Below are 14472 nucleotides of genomic sequence, written 5' to 3' on the forward strand. Positions count from 1 at the left end.
ACATACACCTAGTGGAGTGAGAATAGCTCTTTGAAATAATATATATATACTGCCATGGCTAAGCACCAGTGTCAGTCTTAACATCTTCTTGCACTACTGCATAATAGTCTCATTCCACCTCGCAATTCTCTCATGTACCTCACGCTTACTAAACTTAGCTACATGGAAGTTAAAGGACATAAGCATAGAACGCCTTGCTGAAGTCGAGATAAACAATATCCTCTGCTATACCATCTATCCAGCCAGTCATGACACCACAGAAGGCTACAAATTGCTCAAGCATCATTTCCCTTTGGTAAATCCATGCGGATTACTCCTGATAACCTTCTTCTTTTCAACTTACTTGGAGATGACATCCAGAATATGCTGTTCCATCAGTTTCCCAGCAACAGAGGTGAGGCCAACTGGCCTGTAGTTTCCCAGCTTCTTCTTTTTACCTTCTCAGTCTTTTTGAAGACTAAAGTGACAGTGGATTTTCTCCATCCCTCAGACACCCATCCCATTCTCCATGATCTTTCAAAGATGACAGAGAGTGGTCTGGCAATCGCTTCTGCCACCACCCTCAGAAACTGTGGATGCGTCCCACTGGGGCCCTTGGATTTGGGTGTTTGCTTAGAGGATCTCTGGCCAGATCCTCCTTGACCAAGGGGAAGTGTTCCTTTGTCCATTCTCTTTCTCTTACCTCAGGGTCTGGGTTTCCTGAGGTCAGCCTTATCAGTAAAGACCGAAGCAAATAAAACATTCAGTATCTCCACCTTTTCAGCATCGCCTGTTACCAAGGCAGCCTCTTCATTCAGCAGCAGGCCCACATTTCCCCAGTCTTCCTTTTGCTACTGACATACTTAAAGAAATGTTTCTTACTGTCCTTTCTCACCAGATTTAATTCCAAGCAGGTCTTAGCTTTCCTCGTCACATCTCTTCATGAACTCACAACATTCTTAGATTCCTCCCAACTGGCCAGAGCATTTTTCCACCTTCCATAGACTTTCTATTTGAGTTTTCAAATGAGCTCCTTGCTCATCCGTGTGAATCTCCTGTCACCCTTGCCTGATTTCTACTCTTATGGATGCACTATCTAGAGGTTAGAGGAAGCAGTGCTTAAATGTCAACCAACTCTCTTAGGATCCCTTTCCTTCCAGTGCTCTAACCCATGAGATAATATCCAAGAAGGTCCTTGAAAAGGTTCAAGTTAGATCTCCTGAAATCCAGGGTTGCAATCCTACTTATTGCCCTGCTTTCTCCGTGTAAGATCCTGAACTTCACTAATGGTTGCTGCATGCAAGGCTGCCCCCAACCTTCACGTTCCCAACTAGTCCTTCCTTGTTTGTAAGAACAAGGTCCAGCAGCAGTGAATTCCATAATAGGCTAACTGGAAGAATTACTACAAAGAAATACCATTTTGCCGAAATTTAGCTAGCTTTTTTTTGGAGCACATGTCATGAGACTTTTTCATTCTAGTAGCATGCTACCTTGATATAACACAATAACGCAAGGCCCCTCCCCACTCTTCCACCCCAAGAAACTGTATTTCATACACTGGAATCTAAAGTCAGATTTCCCTGAAGTTTCTAGCCGTCCATCATTTTCACTTTGGTGCTATAAAGACACATGCTCATCTTCCTATGTAGCACCTGGAGAGACCCTGGTGCCCCAGTCTGATGAAAATGTGCATGTACAGTAATAACAGCTATTAGAGAACATTTCTTTCCAGGTACTTTTACTATGGAATTTCCTGCTTTCACAATACAAATTTCTATTAAAAGATCGTTTCATATTTTCAGAGAACTTTATCAGTCATGTCATGAAGCAAAGGAAGTAATCTGCTTGAACACCATGCACACTGGACTCGGTTCAAAAGACAGCTCCCTAAATTTTGAACCCATTCTACAGTTTAATAATTTTGATCTGGAATGAACTGAAGTTAGGTTAAAAAAAAAAAAGTGATGAAGCAGAGCCTGGCTTCTGCTAAATAAAACAAAACAAAAACAGGCATCAATTACACCACCACCAACCTGCCAAGGGTCAGCAAGAACTCTTTTTGAGAATAGGAAAGAAAGATTATTACTATCCATTCATAAGGATATAGTAATAATCATTAACTTACCCAGCTTGCATTGCACCATGGAGATGAAACACTATGAAGCTGAAAAAGTGCACTTTGAAAAAGCTGCTTGTTTCCTGCTTTTTTTTTTTAAATACCTGCACGTCAACACAATCAAACTGCAGAGGTGCTGTGCAGAAATCACCACAGAAAGGGCTTCTACCAATGAGAAAAAAAAACAAAACAACTTACATTCAGAAATATCCAATCCTTTGGATAGAATTCCCATTTCCTTATTTACTCACTATGTAAGATTCAGAGACTGCAAGATTTTCTATTCCATTATCCAAGGAAAACTTGGAAAGAAAACTTTTATTGAGTTGATTTCAATCTCAGATGGAAGTACTAGTTCACTTGGGTTTTCCTGTTAACTAAAAGACCTCCAAGGGAAAAAGAAAAAAAAAAAAAGAAAAAGAAAAAAGGAATCCTACAATGTTTTTTACACAAGCTACCAATCGACTGACTTACATATAATTGAAGCCTGTGCTCGACAGCTGTGTTTGTAAAGCTGCTGAAGGTACGATCTTTTATTTTTTTATTTATAAAGGAGAATTCTTACATCATCAGTATTTGGGCCAAAACACGCTGAGTTCAGGATTGCTTCAAAGTGCAGTTTTGTTTTTCCTATTTCATAAAGACAGCATTGGTTTCCAGTAATTAGGTCAGATATGAGCTCTTATTCTGAAACTTGCTGGTCCTTTTTAATATTTGGGCACTTCAAAGCAATACTCACGATTTCGGTTTGTAGTCCCCTTTAGTTTTCAAATGGAAAATGTTGCACTGCATGATTTAACTCTGCTTCAAAACATCTCCCTTCCATTTTCCTCTATCTTGTTCCTGACTGTCAAGCCTCCAGCTCTAACTGCCTTCCCTCCCCTCGATCTCCAAATTTGTGGTTGTTGGTTGCTTATTATTTTGGCTGTTTCAGTCCTCAAATCTCAGTTCTCCATCTGTTCTACTCATGGGCTTTTCTGTACTCTTTGCTATCCTTATACTCTTCTGGAAGTCCTAGACCTATTTCTTCAGTTTATGTGAACTATGTATAAGCCTGATCTTTTCATCAGTCTCACCCCCAGGCATCTGACATTGTCACTAAAGCTTTTTTTTACATCTGAACCAGAGTATTTATCCCATAGTCTTGCTTAATCTTGCCATTTCATTTATTCTTCACATACTCCCAGCTCTCACTTTAAATTGAAAACACAGCTTTTGGCCATTGCATTTTAGAACTATACTTTTTGATTTCTTACATCTTAGCAAACGGGGACATCTGTATCTGTATTATTTATATTTGGAAAGCATTTCAGTCATGTACTTTGTGTGACTACACAAAATTTGCATTGTTTTTTCCCATCACCTCTGAGGGTTCCAGGATTCTGTGTGGTAAAAAAACACAGGGGAATTTTGGAAGATCATATTTTCCACTGACAGCTCATTCTGAGCTGAAGTTGAGTAGAGACACAGCAGTGATATTTTTAGCTGTAAGTCCAAATGAAATTTTTTGGTGGTAAAAAGCCAAGCCTACTCTAGTATTCAAAGGCCTGCTGCTATATCCACTCTCCTCAGTTAATACAATCATATTTACAATTAGCACATGCAAAAGTGCTTGATTTCCTCTATTGGCTTCCTAGCAAGTACACATGTATAGGGGAAAAAAAAAAAAGTGCTCCTCATTGGTACAGCTGTTAGTAAAATCTGTGCAAGAGAACTGAGATCTAGATTCTGAAAGATACTGAAACACTTATGACCATTTCTAAAATCAATTTAAGTTTTCTGACAAATAACTAAGTAGTCTGCAACCAAATAATCATATTTCTCCTTTGTTCGATTAGCCTAAAATGAGCAGAATGAAGTTTCTTCATCTTAGCTACAACAACACAAATTCATCAGGAGCCCAGTGGGAAGAAATCAATTTGGATTCCCAGGGGAAAAAAATTGTACGTTGCGGAAAATGTACCAAATTAACATTAATAAACTTAATTTCAGCAGCACACAAACCATCTGTCTCTTAAGGTCTTAAATGCCTAAATGGCTTTTTTAAATTATGTCCCTCTACCTAAGACCTTTATAAACTGCAATAGTGAATATATTAAAATAACTTTCAAAATTAGGTGCTGAACTGAGCAGTAATTAAGGAATTCTCTCTCCCTACCTCTCCACCTTAATCTTTCTCTACCTTCCTAATGTGCTTGTTGCTTTTCATGCACACTGGTCGTTCCTGCAAAAGCAAACACGGGATCTTCAGTCACTACAAATCCCAAGTGTTGATCACTGTCCATTTCTTTCACAAAAGTATTACAAATATTTTCATAGTAGACATTTTAAGAGTTTAATAATATATAAAAGTACCACGTAGGCACCTTCTAAAAGGTAGCTTTTTCCCCCATAGCTCTAAATAATGCCTGACAATATGAAAAATGCAAAACTCGAAAAAAAAAAATTCATCATATTCTTTTAAAAACTTATATATACTATCCCCTAACTCTGGTTATATAGGTTTCTTTCTTCCATTTCTGTTCAGCTACTAAATTAAACAAGCCATAACCTCCCATTTGTCTAGTAACGAATATACAGGCTTCAAAGTTGATACTTCCTCTTGCATTTTTAAGACTTTTTGCTATGTCAGTTTTTACAGGAATCCTTCCAGTGATTACAGATAATTTTTTCTATCAACAAGGTCTACCATCAGTCTTGAAATTCAATATGTAGTTAAAAAAGCAAATTCAGACTTCTGAGTAACCTGAAGCTCTCAAGGTGCCAGGATACAAAATGCAGTAGTGATATATTCATTCTCCCTCTAATAACTGCAGAATTTGGGATGTCACATTAATCAACCCCACAAAAATCCCATCTAAAAATGTACTTATTTAAAGCCAGGATTATACACCTTGAACAAAACATATTCTCAGGTTACAATAAGGTGCCTGTAACAGGGCACACACAGACTGCCTAGGTGCAACGAGGCTGATGGATGAACAACAATATTGCCATTCATACACCCAGACCCTGCCATACCTGGGCCATCTGCTGCAAAAATTGGAAATGTGTACCAAAGGATGGTAGATTATCTTTTCCTTTGTGTTATTCAGAAAGAGATTTTCATTTGACATAACTTACAGGCTCCAGATCTACACTTACTTGTGATAAGCCAAAACCTGAGGCTAATTTTTTACTGGCTTAGGACATTTTGCAAACTCAGTATAAAATGCAACTGAGAAATTATATTCATTGAAAAAATATGCCACACAATGAAGCTTTAAAAGGATTTTCAGCATTAGCACAGATGAGAACTAAAACTAGGGTTTTAGTTGCCAAGATGCTCTAAGAGGAAAGAAAGTATCAGCACAATATCTGTTGCCCTGAGCAAGAGAAATGAAGGTCAACAAACTGTTGCTCAAATGAACAGTCTTGATGACTCCAGTGGACTACTGACGTGAGAAAATTTTAGATAATTCAGCCCAGGGTTGCAGTGAAAACTAATTCATTATAGTAGCACTCAGTAACATTTCTACTGAAACGTCCTGAGCATTCCAGGCTCAAGAGGCACGAAGCAGTATGGTTGCTTACCACCAGTCAATGTCAGAAACTTGAATTGCAGAACAAGCCAAAATCCATGCTAAATGAAAAAATGGTTTGTGTGCAAAGACTAGAATTTTGCCAAATATTATAAATGAGGAGGAAATAATGTTGGCATAAATATATTTCTATAAAATAATATCTGGTTTACTCTTGGAGATTCATACTGTATCTACCACCGTTTACTGTTAGATAGTGCTAGAGCACTGCTATGCTCTACTCCACTGTTTTCAGCAGCTCTGTATCTGAAAGCCAGCTACTGCTGCTTACAGAATAAACATATTTGATTCTTCTGCGCAGTTGGAGTCAGATTTGCTAATAGCAGTGATGGTTCTGTATTTTGAACAGAAGAGGGAGAGCTGGATTTCGTTATGTTTTGAGAACTGAATTTTTATTGATGTTTGTCACAGAAAAATACAAAATACTTGCACGTGTTTGACCTGCAGAGGTCCCTTCCAACTTCAGCCATTCAGTGTGCACATGTTCATGTGTAAGAAACTTCCTGATCCAGGTAGTGCAAGTGATTCTACTCTTATGGGAATCTTTGAATGAGTAACAGCACGCAAACAGCAATAAGGGAAGACACTGACACATTCCTGACATACGTAGGGTGCTTGGCTGTGACAGAGCTTCTTTCAGATGCTCAACATAACTTCCCTGATTATCTTTCTCAGAATCCAGGTTCTTCCAGAAATGGAGTAAAGCATAACATCGAGGGCTCTGCTGACCCCGTTACTGCACCTTTACTGGCATCTTCTGCAGTTCAGTATAGCAAATAACACTCTGTACCACTACTCCTCTCATTCTTCTAGAGAACTGAAATCATGTATTTTGTTCACCCAGAGTGCAGTGACTGAGATACATTATCCTCCGTGGCAATAGTATTCATTAAGTCAGTCAAAATCCATGTCCTGCAGTCAACTTCAATAAACAAACAAACAAACAAACAAACAAGTGGGCAGGAGGCAACATCCTCAGTAAGTTCATGACAGTCTACATATACTCCATGGCTATGGAAATCAGAGTATGTGAATACAGAAAATTTTCAAGATGTCTTATATGTCTGCATTTACCTACACAAATTATTCTGTCAAACTTTCAGTATTTCTGCTGGAGGGAGCTAAAAAAGATAACAGGTTGCTTTAAATTTGAAATTAAAGGGCCCTCCAGAATATTTTCTTCTTTCAGTTTAAAACGGAGGTAAAAAATTGCTGCTAGATATACCTGATTCACGTGAAGCAGTTCTACAAGGGGACCTCACATAAAGCGTATCAAAGGCCTAAGCTTAAATATGCATCTTCCCGCTCTCATAGAGACTGGAGTCCCCAGATTGGAGGTTTAGTCTTTGATAGATACTGGTCTTTGCCATTTCTCTCTACTGCAACCTGAGCACACATTGGGAACACAGGTCTGCAATTCCCTGTCAATGTATCCCAATTGCCTTCAGACTGGTTCAAAGAAGGTATTCACTAGCAGGAAAAGTTTGAGACAGGAAGATATTTTGTGAGTGTCTGAATTGCTTCCTAGCAAGGAGTGGTGACAATTTTAAGTTCTTCCAGTGATTTCCGACAATTCACTACAAGGTGATTTCAGAGTCTTGTCTGAGATAGTGTAAAAATGGACCGGCAATGACCACATCTACTGTCTGGCTAAATAAAGATGCAAAAAATTGTCAATAAAACCCCAGATCCTTCAGTGCTTTTTCACTTTGCTTCATATATATCACCTACAATATTCTTTCTGTTTTCATTTATAGGTTAGACCATCATAGAGAGAAAAACACACTGCCTGCTACTGAGTCTGTTTCTAGCATGTTCAATAGAAGGGGCATAGAGAACAGAAGTGGATACAAATGAAATTGCAATGGCATGAAGAATGGCTTCTTAGCCTTGCTTCCATTAAATGAAAAGTACACTATTTCAAGGCAGAGGGTGGTGGATCATTTTAGCATCTGAGTCAGTCGAATATCGTAAAGAGTCAGCCACTAAATCTCTTCCTATGAACTGTTTAATTCTCTTTTTCACATATTTAATTGCATTTCAATTGAATCGAATAGCACAGGCAAATCAAAGACTCTGGCTGCAAAGAAGCCGAACAAAAGGAAGAAAAGGTAAAATTCTGGCCTTACTGAAGTCAGTGGTAGGAAGCACACTGAATGTAACGCGTGCAAGGATTTCACTCCTCAATGGCATCCTATACTAGCAGCAAATATATATACATATCTACTGAGGAATTACAGTGCAGACACAACCTCAAGTTAATAGAAAGGCACAAGAATTCACAAAGTACTGCTGATATCCACTCTCATCAGAGCTGGCTCATCAATGTGTGCTTGCAAAATCGTTGAATTATTTTTGTTTCTTGCTTCCAGAAAGGTATTGCTAATATAAAGCAAGCTTTAGTAAATCTACGTAAACTATACAATTTGCATGAAATTGTAAAATATAAAAAGTTGATACTAAAGCTTTTAAATTATGCAAAAAAGCTGATGATCCTTTAACTGTATAGTAGATATGTTTCCTACCCCCACTCTCAAACTTTTGCTTGCTTGCTGTTCTGAGCAATTATTAACACATATCAAGAAACAGCCTACACTGAGACCACAATGAGAATGTAACAGCCACCTTCTTTCAGTGTATTTCACCACATGTAGACCTATTATAAGGATTTTAGCAATACTAAGCAGTTCTGATCAAGGTTCTGTCAGATCTGGATTTACTCTATGGTTACATTATGACCTATAAAAAATCCTGTAACTAGAAGCTATCTGCCTTCTGAAAGTGAGTAGGTAACAGCAACCATCGTTGTGTGAAAAAAACCAACAAACCTAAAACAGTTAATACCTCTTGCAGGGCACTGCTTAAAACAGAACCATCAGAGCACACATTTCTTAGCATGATCAATACTGAAATACATTCAAATCATCAGGCTGCTCTAGGACAGAGGGGATAATAAGCATCCACAACAGCCAGAATAAGCCTCTCCTAAGAGCTCTGATTTTATGAGCTCTGTATGAAAAGGGTTAGTGGGAAAATGAATCACTCTTATTGTCTTCAAAGCGGTAAAGCAATGCTAGAAAAGACTGCATTCATTATTTCAGAAATTTTGAGGTGATCTCTCAGTTGTTGTTTTTTTTTCACTTCCAAGTTATTCACAGATAGAGCCAGTTTTCTGTGGTGGTATTCAGGACCTGCAGAGAATCTCATACAACCTTCTTTTCACTGTGGTGGCAGTAGGGGTACTCTGTGTAATCTGCTTTTAAAAGTAATCTGCACTGAATGATGTTACAAAGCCAGATTGGGTAGTTAGCTTTCTTCCTCTCACACTGACAAAGATTTCTCTAGTCTCTGATCAAAAACATATCTCCTGCAAATTAAGGTAATTTGCAACTTTAGTATACTGAACTAAAGTATGAATAAACAAACCTTAAATGGGTTTACCAATCAAACTGATATAAGGACCATCAAACCATAGCTGAGATGTACTGCTTGTCTGATATCCACATTCTTGCCTTCTGTAATCGTTGTTTCTGATGAATACCCCCCATCTTAATAAACACTTAACCTCCCTCAGCCCCCTGCCAAACCACTCAATCTTTCCAAGTAACACTCACCTCATTTCCAAATCAGAGATGCAGCACAATGTTCTTTTAGCTTTTCTGCTGCCTTATTGCTTAAACTTGCTTTTGCATACCACCTCCCCAGTGTTTTGCAGCAAGCTGCTACTGCCACCCACCCCATCCGTATGTAACATCAGTGTGCTGGTCAGCACACAATGAAACTACAGTGCAATGAGTCAAGCAACAGCTTTGTGAGTGCATGTGTCAGGCCATATGTTGCAAAGACTTCATCTACACAAATAATTTCAAGTTATCAGGTAGTTTATCAGCTAAGTATTCAGCATCCACTCTTGTGGGACTCGTCACCAAAGCTAGAGGGAATTTTACATGCAATAACACCATGCAATAATAAAAAGTGTGTATGTCCACTACTCAGTACAGTTTCACTTCTGTGGGACCTACACATTGCACGTTCGCAAAAGCATTCATCTTCACAGAAAAATACGAGCTACAAACACACTACCAATTTTGTCTTGAAGAACAAGCTCTCAAATTCAGAAATAAAGTTCATCTGCTAAAGCCCACACAGGAATGCTTTGGTAAAGCAACCTCAGACTGTCTCGGACTTACCTCTTCAGTCTTCTTTCCCCTGACATGCTACAAGAAGGCAGCTCTTTGGGCCTGCTGGCCCATTCTTCTCATCGTTGCCCGGACACTGCTCAAGCAGAGCCCCACCACAGTCACTGGCTGCTGTGAGCCTCTGGCACAGTAAGTGCTACTCAATTGGGAAAATAATGATGGTATCTTTCCAATAAAACTTAGGATTCAGCCTTACTTGAGTCCTGACGATGATGATTATTAAGGATTAGAACTAGTGTAAGAAAGGTCCATTGGTTATATAGAGGAGTGAATACTGTAGAGACAGGGCTGCTGACTTTAATGGGTACATTTTATCAACATATTAACATATTTTTCACATTCTATAAAGATAGTTTTTCCTGAAAATTCTTTATTCCCTCTCATGAAGTGGATGATGTGCTGAAAACAATGCCATGCCTTTGTTCAGGCTACAGAATTTCGGTGGTAGCTTTGTCACAACACGGGTTTCACACACTTCAACTTACGCGCCTTCTCAGAAGTACATGCCAGTATGTGATTTTACACTGCACTATCACTCAGTGTGGATGCCCATCGTTTGTCTAAGGTCAAGGTGAGAAACTATTCTGTTATTCTGTTCCTTAGGAGCATCTGCAAAATGAGAAATCGCAACGCAGTTCAACTGTAGATTTACACTCCAGCAGAAGACACTGTAATAGGTGTATGACAAGAAGACATATTTAAATGATGGGCTTTTTACACAGTTACAATGCAGCAGCCAAACACAGTGCAGTGACTAAATTAAAGTCTGCAGCGGCCAGGTTTGATCAATCACTGAAAATACCTGTCCCTAAATGAGTGACACATCAAATATATCATCGAGAAATAGAATTATACAATAAGGCTATGAATCTAGACTAATAAATTAAACGATTCCTAGGAAAGTCTCATCCACTGGAATATCACTGTTTATTCATGTTACTTGATTGTTACTTCAAAGTTAGAGCCTTCTAGAAGTTATTCCCAATAGATACGCACATTAACCAGGATTATTCCAGCTAAGTTTCAAAAGTAGCGATGTTCCTGTGCCAAGTTTAATTCATTAGTATAGACACAGCTTAAGTGAACCAACTTTGGTAACTAAGATCTCTTTAGTTTCAATACTTTATTCATTTTTAATATTCTGGTCTTGTGGAAGGGCCCTCTAAATAGCTACCAAGTAATAGAACTTCCCTTTCTTCTTTTCTCCTGAAAAAGACATAAGAGAAACAAGAAAAAATTTACTGGAAAATTAGTAGGATCAAAATACACCTGTTAATACATAACATACCAAATACACAGTGAAGGCCAAAAATACCAATGATTAAGTTTCTCATAGCCTGAAATGGGTATTGATGAGCAAAGAGTTTGTAGGGCTTGAGGCTCTGCAGCAGTTTGACCTTTCCCCTATTAGACTACGCTGAATGCGTGCCAGTTCAGATGGTGTTTAAGAATCTCCTTGGTTTTAATGTTTTCCCCAGTTTTAATGCTTTACCTAAAGGTATTGCCTGAGACTCTTTTGGTAACAGGGATTTCCTGCCAACTGAAATTCCAAATAATTTTGGAGTGATTTGAAATGCTCACTGGAAAAAGGAAAACTGCTAGCTTGGAGTCCCATAGCATGGACTTTTGCCATACTGGTACACAGACCAAAAGGTCCCACACCAGCTGTCATTGCAATGCTCTTTCAAATGGCAACTCACATTGGTTCTCGTGTCTTGATGTTCTTAATGTCACCTAAGCTTCACCAGATGGCACAGAAGCAATGTCAAATGAGTCTCGCTGTTCAAGAAACACAATTATGTTATTATCACTGTAGCACGCATCTAAGCAACACAAACACAAGATTAATAATTTTAATATAACGATAGCAACAGTGATGCGTATATTTTTCCCTTACATTACCTTGCTTTAAAAATGCAGTAGCATATTTTTTGCACATCTGAACCTTCAGTGCTACTGTATTTTTTTCTTATTAGATAAGTTACTTAATATTTTGTTAGCTATTATTTACTTAAGACAGATATGACTACGGCTGCAACAGCGTCCAAAGTAGCTCAGAAAAAACTCACTCAAACTGCTATCATATCTGATGTAACACTTCTAATGACAAAAACAGTTATTAAAAGAAGAATAAAATTGCAAACCAGGAACCATTCCTACTAAAATTTGAGCAGGTAATAACCAGGTAGAGAGGTCATTTATGGCGAAGTAAACCCTGACTACAAAACGACTGGTTTTAAGAATGCCATTCAGTGGCAAAGCAAAAAAATAAAAAATACATTAAAAAAAACAGCAGAGAAGCAACTACAGTGGTGCAAATGAGCACCAGAAAACAAAGTAAAAAGTCAAAATACTGGAAATCTGACACTTCATTTTATATAATATGTACAGCACAAACAAATCTCCAAAAGTAGAAACTTGCACTCACCTTTGAGAACTTCCGTGCATTCCAAATACCAATAACTACACAAATAAGGAACAGCACAAAGGCAATGCTGAGCCCTGCCACTAAAGAGCAAAAAGGACAATATATATATGACAAACTCATTAAGAAAAGGAAAAACATAAATTCTGTCATTGGTGGTGGATAATTATGCAACATTAAGTGCTACACTAAATGCTACTCTGAAATCCAGATCTTCACTTTTCCAACAGAAATCTCACTGAGTCTGAATGAGCACAGAATTAAGCCAAGCCTATTACAGCTCATTACAGTCAATGACTATTTAACAGTACAAAGAAATTTCCATCTAGAATAAAGTGCCATGAATCAGCTGTGCAGAACGTAACTCTAGTACATTCTTAAGTATCTGCTCAGTCACAAGAAAAGATAGTAGGATTCTCAACACTTCTAAGGGGTAACTGCTTTCACTTTGAGAGAGTTTGCAAGGCTTTCCTTAGAGTTTTCATTTTTATTTGGAAAACTCAAAAATGAAGCAGAGTTTGCAATTTTCTCGACAAATTCTGTGACTCTACCTTGAAAACATCTGGTACGCTTTAAGATCCAGGCAGTCTCAGTTTTGCTTCTGTTGGAATTTAAGTAACATGCTACTTTGGTTTACTCTTTTCCTTTTAGGTTTCCTTCCTTTACAGTTGGGATTCAACAGCGCAACAAATTAGGTATAACAGATTAGATACATAACACAATGGAAAGTTATCATGTCTGGTTATTAATATAAACATAAAATCAATTATTAACATTAATTAAAACTTAAGTATGTTAATGTTATTAGTATGCAGTAATGCATTACAGTAATGCAGTAATGCAGTAATTAGCATTACTGCAAATAATGTTCACTAATACTCAAGTACTTGAAGTAAGGCCAAATAACATTTATTTCTGTCTCAAAATAGCTTTGTAAATGTAATGCAATAACATTTCAGTAATTTTACCTCTTCTATTTGTTATCACAATGTGATATTTACCTCCACTGTTAGACTATCAACAGCTTCTGCTGCTCACAATATCATTGGTGCTATAGCTTTTATTGAAAAAGCCCCACACAGTATTTATTGTATATATATGAACAAACAAACAAACAAACAACAACAACCTCACCAAATTACAGTGGCTTAGTATACTATAGGGATATTCTCAAATACATAACCAGAGAAATATTGTGATTTGCAATTAAAGGAGTATAATACTCTTTCACAGAAACAACGTTTTTTTCTGTATAACATTATAACCTATGTGAGTCTATACAAGCACTTGTTCTCTATAACCAATGGTAGTATAATTTGGAAATTCAAAACTTGGGTAAAAAAAAAAAGGATTTAAGCAGAATTATACACAAAGAAGTTGTCAACCTACCTAATAGAGATGCTTGACTTACTGGTGCTAAAAATAAAGAAAACGAAAATTAGAAACACAACTAAACTGTACAACTACATGTAATAAAGCTGAAAGCAGTCTTCCCTTTTTTTTTTTTTTTTTTTTGTGATACAATGTACCATATTTACTTAAGTGGTAGAAACAAATTCACTCATTATTTTCTTCCAACAGAATCAATTATGGCTATTAACTCCTTTGCACTTACATTCACTATACTTGTAGGCTGATTTCCGTGTACCCTTCTTTACATGCTTTATCTGTTTGTCAGGTGAGATATTCTCAGTTGCATATTCTCATATATTCTCAGGTCAATATTTACATGTATTAGCATAACCAAGTCCAAGCCAGAAAGTAGGCTTTCTTGAGATCCTGACACAAGCAGATCAGTCATTTGCATCCACCGAGAAACACAACACTTAGGCAGTCTGAGAAGGAATTTGTCCACTATGACCTTCAGTTTTCTTCCTCTAGCAGAGGATTCCAAGCTATCCACAGACCACAAAAACAAAAGCATCTGACATTTTAAACGGAATTACTTATTTTCTGTTTCTTGATACACAGTTATTTAAGCTACATTATTTGAGATGCCTCAAATACTTCCTCTGTTTTTACCTTCCATGTCTGTAAAGACTGCTGGAAACCTGTTTAAATCAATCATGGGGTTTTACACTGCAGCTAAATTGGTTCACGTTCAAAACTTATGAGTAGAAAGTGTAGACAAAAGGCATGTCAGTATGCAAGTCCCATATTCACCTTTATTTC

The 14472-nt window shown here is 37.6% G+C and overlaps 1 long non-coding RNA gene across 2 annotated transcripts; it reads right to left on the reverse strand.

The window, feature by feature from the left end:
• Window positions 1–10913: 10913 nt before the first annotated feature.
• LOC136048659 (uncharacterized) lies at window positions 10914–14119 on the reverse strand. Of its 2 annotated transcripts, XR_010622204.1 has the most exons (4): window positions 13690–14119; window positions 12304–12383; window positions 11576–11654; window positions 10914–11081 (listed from the first exon to the last, which is right to left on the reverse strand). It is a non-coding gene; the product is annotated as an uncharacterized LOC136048659 (long non-coding RNA). The 2 variants fall into 2 exon arrangements; XR_010622205.1 differs by lacking the exon at window positions 11576–11654 and having other exon boundaries at window positions 13690–14113.
• Window positions 14120–14472: the final 353 nt, after the last annotated feature.

This window comes from Cyrtonyx montezumae, unplaced genomic scaffold (genome assembly GCF_038088225.1).
Source record: "Cyrtonyx montezumae isolate F1298 unplaced genomic scaffold, pur_monq_1.0 scaffold_2, whole genome shotgun sequence".
Taxonomy (NCBI): domain Eukaryota; kingdom Metazoa; phylum Chordata; class Aves; order Galliformes; family Odontophoridae; genus Cyrtonyx; species Cyrtonyx montezumae.